Genomic DNA, 11231 nt, shown 5'->3' on the forward strand with positions numbered 1-11231 from the left:
TTAGAAATATTTACTATTTTTGTGTTTATGCGGGTTGTGCCGCTTTCCACACGCAACGACTTACTTCCTCCCTCACTTATTTATGCGGTGAATACCGGCATATCAGTGTGGTCAGTTCATAAGTATAAAGGTAAGGCTATCAACACAATGTGATAAGGAGAATCATTTCCATTAGAAGTGGCTCTAGGCCTTTTCTTTACAAGTTGGAATTGATCTACATGTAACATCGGCGTAATTGAGCTCCATTCCATGTTCTTGGGATGGGGGTGCCATCGAGCCTTTCGAGCCGGTATGCGCCCTTTCCCAAAACTTCTTTAATAATGTATGGCCCTTCCCAGACCGGGGCCAGCTTTCCTGGGCGCTCTTGGTTCGAAGCCTCGTTGTTACACAGTATGTAGTCTCCGACATTGAAGTTGCAGAGTTTCACCCGCGTGTTGTAGTACTTTTGCATTTGTCGCTTGTAGTTCTCTTCACGCGCTGCGACTAGGTCTCTGCGCTCTTCGGTTAGCATAAGGTCTAACCGTCTTTCCGCATCATTGTCTTCTGGTTGAGTTATGACTCTTGGTGAGGGTAGACCAATCTCGACTGGAACCATGGCTTCAGTGCCATAGGTGAGGCTGAACGGAGTCTCGCCCGTGCTTGCTTTTTTCAGCGTTCTGTTTGCCCAAAGGACATGTGGAACTCCGTCCACCCAGCCGGATCTATGCTCCAAGAGTCTTTTCTTTATGCCGTCGACGATGCTCTTGTTTGCTCTTTCCACCTCACCATTACCCTGCGGGTGTGCCACTGAGGTAAAGGTGTGGGTGATTTGAAGCTCTTTCAGCCACTTTTGTAGCTTCTGGTCAGCAAAGTTGGTGCCGTTATCGCTCACCAAATTCTGTGGAAGTCCAAAACGACAAATAATAAATTCCCAAATAAATTTTTTGATATGTTTTGCGGTTGTTTGGGCTAAGGGTTTTGCTTCTATCCACTTGGTGAAGTAGTCGATGGCTACCACTAGGAACTGAACGTTCCCTGCTGCTGTAGGAAATGGGTCTGTCATATTGATGGCCCACTTCTGGAATGGCCATGAAGAAGTGATTGGAACAAGTTCGTTCTTCGGGCGATGCGTGTTGGGTGCGTAAAGCTGGCAGGACCTACATTTTCTAATGTAGGCCAGCACATCCGTGTGCATCCCCGGCCAAAAGTATCCCGGGTTGTTTAGCTTAGCTACAACTGCGCGTGGACCTGCGTGTACTCCACAGATGCCTTCGTGTACTTCCCTTAGGAGGTAGTCGGCATCTTGGTCGTCAACGCATCTGAGGAGTGGGCCAAGAAAGTTACGCCTGTAAAGTATGTCATCAACAAGTTGATAGTTCAGTGATTTACAGCGTATCTTTCTTGCCTGTGTCTTCGACTCTGGTAGTATACCCGCTGCAAGGTAATTTATGATTGGTGTCATCCATATTTCCGTGCCGGTTTGGATGACACAAATTTCCTTGTGCGGGACTGATGGTGCTCCAAGAAGTTCAACGCGGATGTCCTTTCCCAAGTGGGTGAAGGCTAACGATGCAAGCTTGCTTAACGCATCCGCAAATTTGTTTTCACTTCGCTTGATGTGCACAGCTTTGCAATCGTTAAAATCGCGCATAAGGGTTTTGGCTTGCGCAAGGTACAGGGCCATTATGTCATTCACGGCCGTGTACGTCCCGTTTATCTGGTTGGCTACTAGCATGGAGTCCACGTGGGCTTCCAAGTTTTTCACTCCCATCTTACGCGCAATTCTTAATCCGGCCAAGAATGCTTCGTACTCCGCTTCATTGTTCGTACTTGGGAAATCAAGCCGAATAGCGTAAGTGTATTCTTGGCCTGCCGGGTTAATTAGTTTCAACCCTGCGCCTGAACCTTCGTTGTTGGCTGCTCCATCAGTATAGAGTCGCCAGACATCGTTAATGTCTTGTGCTGGAGGGGGTTGAGCCTCTTCCTGGCACTCATTTTCCCGCGATGCGGGGACTTCCGCAATAAAGTCGGCCAAGACCTGGCCTTTTATGGCTGGTCTTGGCTTGTACTTTATCGCGTATTCCCCCAACTCAATTGCCCATTTGGCTAGGCGTCCTGACAACTCGGGTTTGCCTAGAACGTTTGCAAGTTAGAAGTTGGTGAGAATGGTGATTGGGTGACCTTGGAAATATCGTCTTAGCCTGTGTGAAGCCTGTACAAGTGCTAAGACTAATTTTTCCAGGGTAGAGTACCGGGTTTCCACGTCCGTTAAGACGCGGCTTACATAGTAAATGGGCATCTGGATGCCTTTTCGTTCTACTGGTAAGACTGCCCAGGTTGCTCTATCTGTGGCGGAGAGGTAGAGAATTAATTCCTCCCCCATTTCTGGTGCTGTGAGCGTTGGGAGTTCGATCAAGCATGAACGAATCTCTTGAAAAGCTGCTTCCGCTTCTGGTGTCCAGCGGAAGTGCGTTTTCTTCAAGCAATTTCTCAATGTTGACACGAATGGGAACGACCTATCCGCATGGTTTGCCAAAAAGCGGTTAAGTGCGACTAGTTGTCCATTCAGTGTCTGAGCCTGTTTGATGGTAGTATGTGATTCCATTTTCATAATGGCTTCGACCTTTTCAGGGTTCGCTTTGAAGCCATCTTTGGTAACGATGACTCCTATAAACTTCCCTTCTTCCATCCCAAAGGAACACTTGCTCGGGTTGAGCTTCATGTTTATTTTTCTGAGCGTGTTGAAATTTTCTTCGATATCTGTCAACATCGCCTCTGGCTCAAGGCTTTTGATGACCAACTCATCCATGTAAACTTCTAAGTTCCTCCCAATTTGGGCATGAAACTCTTTGTCCATCAGGCGTTGGTACGTGGACCCAACATTCTTAAGTCCGAATGGCATCATTTGGTAACAAAATGTGCCATCGGGCGTCCGAAATGCGGTTTTGTCCTGATCGTCAACGGCCATGTGGATTTGATGGTATCCCTTATATGCATCAAGGAAGCATTTAAGGCGAAACGGTGCTAACGAATCTACCTTAAGGTCAATTTCGGGTAACGGGTAACAATCCTTGGGGCATGCTTTGTTTAGGTCTTTAAAATCTATGCACATGCGCCATTGTTTGTTGGATTTCGGTACCATGACGGGATTTGCAACCCATGTTTGATATTTACTAACGCGTACGACGCCTGCGTCAAGGAGTTCCTTGACTTGGGTTCTACACGCGTTAGCCTGTTCCGCACCCATTACGCGACGCTTTTGTATGACCGGCGTAAAAGCCGGGTCACACTTGAGCTTATGCTCCGCCTTACTTCGGGGTACACCAGTCATGTCAGCTGGTGTCCACGCGAAGATGTCAGCATATTTTTGCAATAAGCGTTTGAGTAAGGTGCGCGTGGGATTAGTGATCGTTGGGCCAATGGTAACGGCCTGGTCAGGGTGCTTGCCATTAAAGGCCCATTCTTCCGGCTCGGTAATGGTTGGTTTAGCCATCTTTGGTTTGGGTTTAGATGAGACAAATGCGATGCATACCTGGGGAATACCCGTGATCATCGCGACACCCTCAGCTGTTGGCCATCCCATCATGCCATGGACCGAAGACACCACGGCATTAAATCTTGCCATCCCATCTCTCCCGAAGAGAATGTCGTATGTGTGGTGTGGCTTCCTCATTACGACGAAGTCCACGTCTTCTGTGCGGGAGTACTTCCCGTCCGTGAGAGTGACGGGGAAGGATAGGATACCCAAGGGGGTATTTGTACTGCCATCGAACCCTTCCATCAAGGCATAAACTGTTTCTAGGCGTTCTTTATCTTCGTCGTCTAGCTTGTCGAAGAACTGCCTGTACATGACCGTTGACGAAGCGCCGTTATCAGCAAGAGTGCGGGAGGTGATGTAGTGCCCCAACTGGCTTTTGATGACTATGGGGCCTTCTTTGTTGGGCCCTCCTGGCACACGCGGGAAGCACACTTCAGCTTCCTTCCACGCACTTGGCTCTGTTGTTCGTCGTTTTCTTCCTCTGATGTTGCCATGAACCATGTGAATGCTAATGTCGACGGGCTTTCGTCCATTGCCTTTGTACCTATTGTCATTCCTCCCTCCGTTCTTGATTGACGCCACGAGGTGTGTGAGTTTCCCATCTTTGACGAATGTTTCGACGATATCCTTCAAAGATGTGCACTCCTCCGTGGTGTGGCCTTTGGTCCCGTGGAAGTCACAGGATTTGCTCTGATCAGCGTTATGACGCTGTCGGATTATTGGAGCCTTTGGCCATGGGAATTTCTCGGTGGCAAATATCTCGGTGACGCTTTTGGTGAGTGGCGTCCATCTGGGATTCCGGTTCGACGGGTGCGTGTTGTCCCTTCCGCCTAAGAGAGGGAGAGAGCCGGATGAGGTGTCGAAGTTTATCCTTGACTGCCAAATACCAAGCTTCCTCTTCTTATTTTGTCGGGCGGTACGGACGTTATTTTCTCTTGTTCTCTGCGTGTAGAGGTTTGTGCTCTGAGGAAGATTTCTACCCAGTTGCTTCTCCGTCTCGGCGAAGCGTTTAGCTGCCGTCATGATGGCATCCCACGTGGATGGCATGCCATCTTTACCCGTCAATATGCGGATGAGCTCTGGGTACTCAGCGCCCTGGATGAAAGCGGCGCGAACAAGATCTTCGCTAATGGTGCCCAGACTTAGCTTCTTTGAGTTGAAGCGAGTGATGAAGTCTAGCAAAGATTCGTCTTCCTCTCGGACGCAGTTGAGGATCGTCCACTGCTCTTCAGTATATTTTCTTTGTTGACTGAAGTGCTGGCTGAACTTGTGCTGGAAGTCTGCCCAATCATAGATGTGGTGGACCGGTAGACGATCAAACCACGCTCTGGCTGCCCCGACGAGCGTCATTTGAAACATGTAACACCACGTGGGTTCCGTCCAATTACTGACGGTTGCCCCCGCTATAAATCTATTCAGGTGATCGTCCGGGTCAGATATGCCATCGTAAGTACCTATGTTGGACATCTGTTTGGCACTCTTTGGAGCGATTGCTTCCGCAATGTCCCTTGCGAATTTGGACGTTCCCGCATTCGCAACAGTTGGTCTGAAGTTTTGGAGAAGTCACGTGGGTTTCCCCCCGTGTTCTTTGGTTTGAAGGTTTCCTCGAAATTTCTCTTCGAGTGGAAGTCTTCTTTACGCTTCCCTTTCGCCTTATGACGAGGGTTTGCGTCACTGTCAGATTCTTCCCAATCTTCATCATCCACATGCTCGCAATCGTTGCTCATGTTGAGCTGTTGTCTAGTGCTTCCGAATTTGTCATTGGCCTGCTGGAGTGAACGTAAACGTTCGTCCAACTCAGCCTGGAATTCTTTCTGACGTGCTTCCGCCCAAGCTTTAACTTGTTCAAGTGTTTGTTGGGGAAGTCTCGTCTGTTGTTTCTCCACTTGGGTATCAATGAATCCCAGGGGAGGATTGTTTACTGCACTTGCCCCGGCTTGGGTAACCGGGGTAGTGTTTGTAAAAATCGTGTATTCACCGGTGTTCCCCCCAGTAGCTGGAGTTGTGGTTACCGGAGTTTTTTGGTCACTCGGTGGCCTTGGCGTTGGAGTAACCTTAACCATCTTTCCAGAAGTTTGAAAAAACTGAGAAAAAGAATTAGTTCTAGCTTGTCCCACGGATGGCGCCAATGAAGAAACACTAGATGACCCCGGCAGATTAAGGATAATCTGGGGGTTAAGTAGATGTTTCCCACGAGGGTTAGGTCCAGCAAAGATGGTTATTCTTCTCGACTTGCAAAACAGACACCGTGAGCTCGTCACTGAGAGGGGGGGGGTTCCTTTTTGTGACCACCCTCCGGCGTGAGAATCAGACTAGATTGCTCTGAATATAAGTGTATATAGAGAGAAATAGCTAGAGAGAAGATAAGATCCTCATACCGTTCCAAGGTGTTGGAGTATTTATAGCCGAAGGTAGGTTTCCAAGCAGGTACGACCAACTGTATAATATTCTTTTTCCACCAACTACGGGCTATGTTCGTGCCACGATGGGAGTTGGTGGGTAGGCAGCGGCTGATAGTGACATTTTGTACTGGAGCGTGCTGCTCCTCGTACTATTGTCGGTGAGCTGTCACCCTGTGATTGGTTCATGGGTTGCTTTTGCCAGATCTTGTCTATTTGTCCATACCTTGGTAGGTATAGTACAAAAGATCTTCTAGAAGCGTACGGACTGGCTCTTTTGGGCGAGAATATTCCCGCCCTGCTCATTCCTTCTTCAGGTGACATTACTGAAGTATAAGAGTTAGTGCCTTATGCGTGTAGCCTTACTGTTAGTGTGGGTAGCCCTCCTTCTTGGCTTGTATCTGCAACTGCGGGAACAGGCAGGGTACTTTACCAAGGGAGGCTTTCCTGCGGGAATAGCTGGCTTACTGCGTGTAGGTCTTCATCTCTCTGAGCATGGTGGGTCCTGCGGATCCAGTTGGTCTTTGCGCAGATGTCCCTCTTCAAGGTGAGTCTTGCGGGTCCAACTTGGCTTTGCTGGGACCTATCTCTTCAGTGGAGTTAAAAGTTATAATCCTATTATGTTTATTTGGCTAGCAATATACAAACCTTAAGCTTTTATAACAATTGTATAATTCAATAAATGTTGTTAAATAGCCTACATATATCATCTATATAGAAACCTTAATCTTTCGTAACAGAGATTGTGATTTATGACTCTACACCTAAACCAACTTTTTTATTGCATTTGAAAATATTAAGATCAACACCCCTCCTCCGCAAAGCTGAGGATGAAAATACTAGTTATAATATAAATGAAATTATTGAAGATAGTGACTAGACTTTATAGTAAAGTATGCAAACGTAATGGAAAACAAAGGTTGCTTCAGCTTTCGTAGGACCACAATGCAAAGTTGTTAAAGAGGATATCTTAATAGCATCATGTAACTTGTAAGACTTGTTTTCAAAAGTTTGGGGTTTGGTTGACAAGTCAAAACACTCACGTAGGTACGTACACACACCCATCCACACACACATAAGAATATTTATTTTGATATTAATAAACTAGGATATTCCCTATGCTTGTTGTGCTGGAACCCTGGGTATTCGTCATTGACTCGGTATTCAAAACGCGAATATAAAAATATATTATGACGGCTATCACTTGGACGTAAAACGTCAAGGTATCAAACATATGGTACGAAATAAATAGTTTGGCAAGCAAAAGAAGTCATTAAAGTTTATAGGTTGAGTAAACATAATAAATTTCATGTAAACAACGTATATTAGATTAAAGTTAATATTTAACATTTATATATTAAAAGATAAAAATACTTGAAACTCGGCCTCCACCCAGACTCGAACACATATACTTAATTATTAAAAAAAAATAGTTAATTAAAAACCTTTAATGATTATAGAAATAGCAATTATCAAGAGGCCAGTAAAGTGTTGTACGAGTAGGTTTTAGAGTTGTCACTGCTCGAGAAAAGTGGTTAAAACTATCAAAAACTAGTATAATAGAAAGTTAATAGTTTTTATGCATTATAGCATAAAAATGTAAAAAAAAGAAAAAGAAAAAAAATGTTAGAAATATTAAAAGCATAAAAGAAGTATATATGTAAGTATATTGTAGGTCATGAAGTTGCATATATATAATGTAGCTTGTACATTACATATTTACCTTGTATGAGATGCATATATGTAACTTGTAGTATGTAACTTCATGAGCTACAAATTTTATTATTATTATTATTGTTATTATTATTATTATTAATTGTTAACTTTTTTTTTTACATTTCTAACCTTATACTGAAAAGAAATAAATATATTGAATGGTTGGTATTTGGTGGTAGTTTTCCTGTTTCTCGATTTTCATGTAGTATTTTAAACATTTTTTTTATATTAAAAGTCAGATAATATATTATTGATAAATCGGAAAAGTCTTTTGTCAGCCAGGTTGTAATAAGTAAATTGGAGTAATAATACTAGTTTTTTTATTTATTTATTTTTATTTACAAAAGGTAACATATTAAATTTCAACTTTTAGTACCTTCAGTTTATAGAATCAAAACCTTGAGCATTAGAGTTTTGTTTGACCCAAAGGCATATTGCACGAAACAATAAAACATAGTTTAGGTAAATTATTGAACTTTTTGGTTCAAGACAAAAAAACACACTAGAAAATAACCAAGTGGGAGATTACTTAATTGAGATATTGAAAAAAGCCCATTGTAAAAGTAGTCTTAGGTGCATAATTATGACCTTAAATATAACTATAACATATTCATATATTGTTTGTACAACAACTCCATGTTCTTGGGAGTCTACTTATGCATTTAAAAACACAAACACGCTCCACTAAAGATGACTAATTATAGTACTATATGATTTTACATATTAGATTAGGAATCTTTATAGCCTTCAAAATTCAACATTTGGAGCTTATATTTTTCTTTTGATTGGGAGATGATTTAAAAGTTGGTAAATTATAAACATGAGCAATTGTATAAAAAGTACGTGAGCTAGGAAAGAGGGTGCAACTTAATGATAACATCATAGTAATCGAGACGTCATATAATATATTCACTGATGATTTACCCGGCTCTCAAATCCAAATTTCTTCATCAAGTGCACTGATTTTGATTTGCACATTACTCAAATTTCGCCGTTTTTATTGATTTGTTTTTCTTTGTAAAAACTTGTAAGTGTGAATGTTATTTAGTCGCATCTCATTTACTAATCAAATTTCAAATTTAGGCTTTCACTTTCAACTTTCAAAGATTTGATTATACATCACAAATTTAGATCTTCTGTAATAGATAATTAATCTAGAGATTTGACACATTTCTCATTAAGAGGTTTTGGTTATTACTATGCTTTTGTTCATTGTCAAGTATTTGAAAATGTAAAATGTCAATAGGTAATAGGTATGACCAAATAAAAATGTATATTGGTTTATAAAGTTAAGTTTAATACCATTTCAAATTAAGAAAAGTAAACCGGCCATTCCGTTAAAGAAGCAATCGATTTTAAGAAAAACCTTGATAAAAAATTGACGTATGAAGAGAGAAAGAGAGTGTGTTATATATAGATCCCTAAAGATTGATTCATAACCTATCAACTGAACCCCTTACAAAAATGTATTAAACGATATATGGTTGTTGGTTTTTATGTGTTATTTACGTATTTATTATTCTAGTCACAACTAATTATTCAAACATTTACACCAATAAAATTACAAAAGCCACCAATACTTCACTAGCTTAACCAACAATACATTACAAGAAAAATTGAAACCTTGATGACTCATTTTCTATACTTTTACAATTTCTATACCCCTATAACCAAAACCCCATCAAAAAAACATAAACTATCACCCAAAAGGAAAAAAGAAACACAAATGCAACAAAACATCATCAAAAACAAACAAGAAAACAACCATATATATAAAGAATTAACTAGCACTGCAAACACTCAAAAAAGGGATCAGTGCTTCAACAAACATCCTTAAACTGATTTCATCAACCTCGTACTTTGTCCCGAACAGTTGGAATCCTCTGTGTTAACCTTAACCTTAACCTTAACCTCATCATAATCATAATAATATGGAACCCACCAAACCCTTATACTCTTATCAAGACTACCACTATAGAGCAAAAACCCCCCTCTTACACTATTTGGTGATGCTTGCAAACATTTGACCGGACCACCATGCCCTTTGACCACCCCAATCTTGGTCAACCCGTTGACTTCTCTCTTCCATATACATATACTCTGATCAGTTGAACCACTACACAATATCCCACCCCTTATACACACACAAAATAACCATATTATGTGCTTTAACCTCACAAACACCCTTCCAACTATCCAATCCTTTACTCCCTAGCCACCCCATCACATACCCATCCGACCCACCACCATAAACCACCGAACCATCATCCGAAACCACCACCGAGTTCATCGACACATCTCTATGCCCCTCCAAAATCCCCTTCAACGAATGCGAACATTCCGGCTCAATTCCACTCCTCCCCCATGCTTTAATCCTCCCATCCGCCGAAGCCGAATAAACGGTCCCATTACTCGCAATCAACGCGTTTATCGCATCGTCGTGCGCTTTGATCGACTCCAGGCACCTGAAATCACAAATTCTCCACACCTTCAAAGTTTTGTCCCAAGAACCGGAGTAAATCAAGCCGTTGGACACCGATAAGCACGAAATGCTATCCGCGTGCTCGATCCATAGCCGCTTGTGATGGCGCCTTGTTTGGACATAATTGCTTTGTCTCATAAACCTGCCTAAATAATCCTTAGTGGTTGGAAGTGTATTCACAAGCTTAAACACATTTTCTGAGCTTCTTGAGACCTTCCACACCCTAATCCTTGAATCTTGATGGGCTGTGAAGACTTTGTTCCCAACCGTAACGACCGCCTTGACCGCACCCTCACCTTGGCCAAATTTAGTGAATTGCCTAAGGTCTGGCTGCTGCCATACAATAATATCCTTGCCGTGTGATGCACTAAGGATGAACTCACCACATATTGCTAGACATGAAACTGTGCCATCATGGCCGGTGAGGATAGAGAGTGAGCGGTATGATGAGGAACATGGTGTTTTGGGGATAATATTCATGTAATGAATGAAATGATTATCTGATGTCACCGGACTTTGGTTGGTCTGATCACTGGTGGTGGTGGTGGTGGTGGATAAGAGGGGTGTTGATGGTAGTTCTAATGAATATGTTGGATGATTCATTGTGGGATGGATGGATGGATGGATGGATGGATGGATGGATGGATGTTTAACGTTAGAATGAAAGAGAAGATTTGGAAGTTGAAAATGGACACAAGAAGTGGGAGTCTAACGTTATATAAAGTCATAAAGTAAACGTGTTGTGAACAAGTTTAAGTATGGTTTGTGTTTGGTCCCTAGTGTTTTATGATGTGTTTGTTTAGACTCCATAAGTTTAGTTTCTTAAAACTAATTTTATTTGTAGGGGATTTGTATGGCTTATTCTTTTATAGTTAGTAATGGTTCATGAAATTCAACTTGGAGTGTATTATAACAATATATTTTAGTAGTGATACACATTTTTTGCAAAGCAAAATTGTAAGTTTTTTTTCCCTTAAGTGTTAAGTATCCTATTTTTTTTCATCATATGTGCGTTTTTACTCAATAATTTATATGGATAAGTTTAAAAGACACGAATTAGCAATCTTAAAATTAAGGAATCAAATTAGCAACTGATCATGAAGCAACTAATGGAACA

At 42.0% G+C, this 11231-nt stretch overlaps 1 pseudogene; it reads right to left on the reverse strand.

The window, feature by feature from the left end:
- Positions 1 to 9464: 9464 nt before the first annotated feature.
- LOC143608337 (protein JINGUBANG-like) lies at positions 9465 to 10913 on the reverse strand (annotated as a pseudogene).
- Positions 10914 to 11231: the final 318 nt, after the last annotated feature.

This window comes from Bidens hawaiensis, unplaced genomic scaffold, assembly GCF_021521415.1.
Source record: "Bidens hawaiensis isolate Kalapana, Puna unplaced genomic scaffold, B.hawaiensis_p1.1 tig00419364_1, whole genome shotgun sequence".
NCBI classification, from domain to species: domain Eukaryota; kingdom Viridiplantae; phylum Streptophyta; class Magnoliopsida; order Asterales; family Asteraceae; genus Bidens; species Bidens hawaiensis.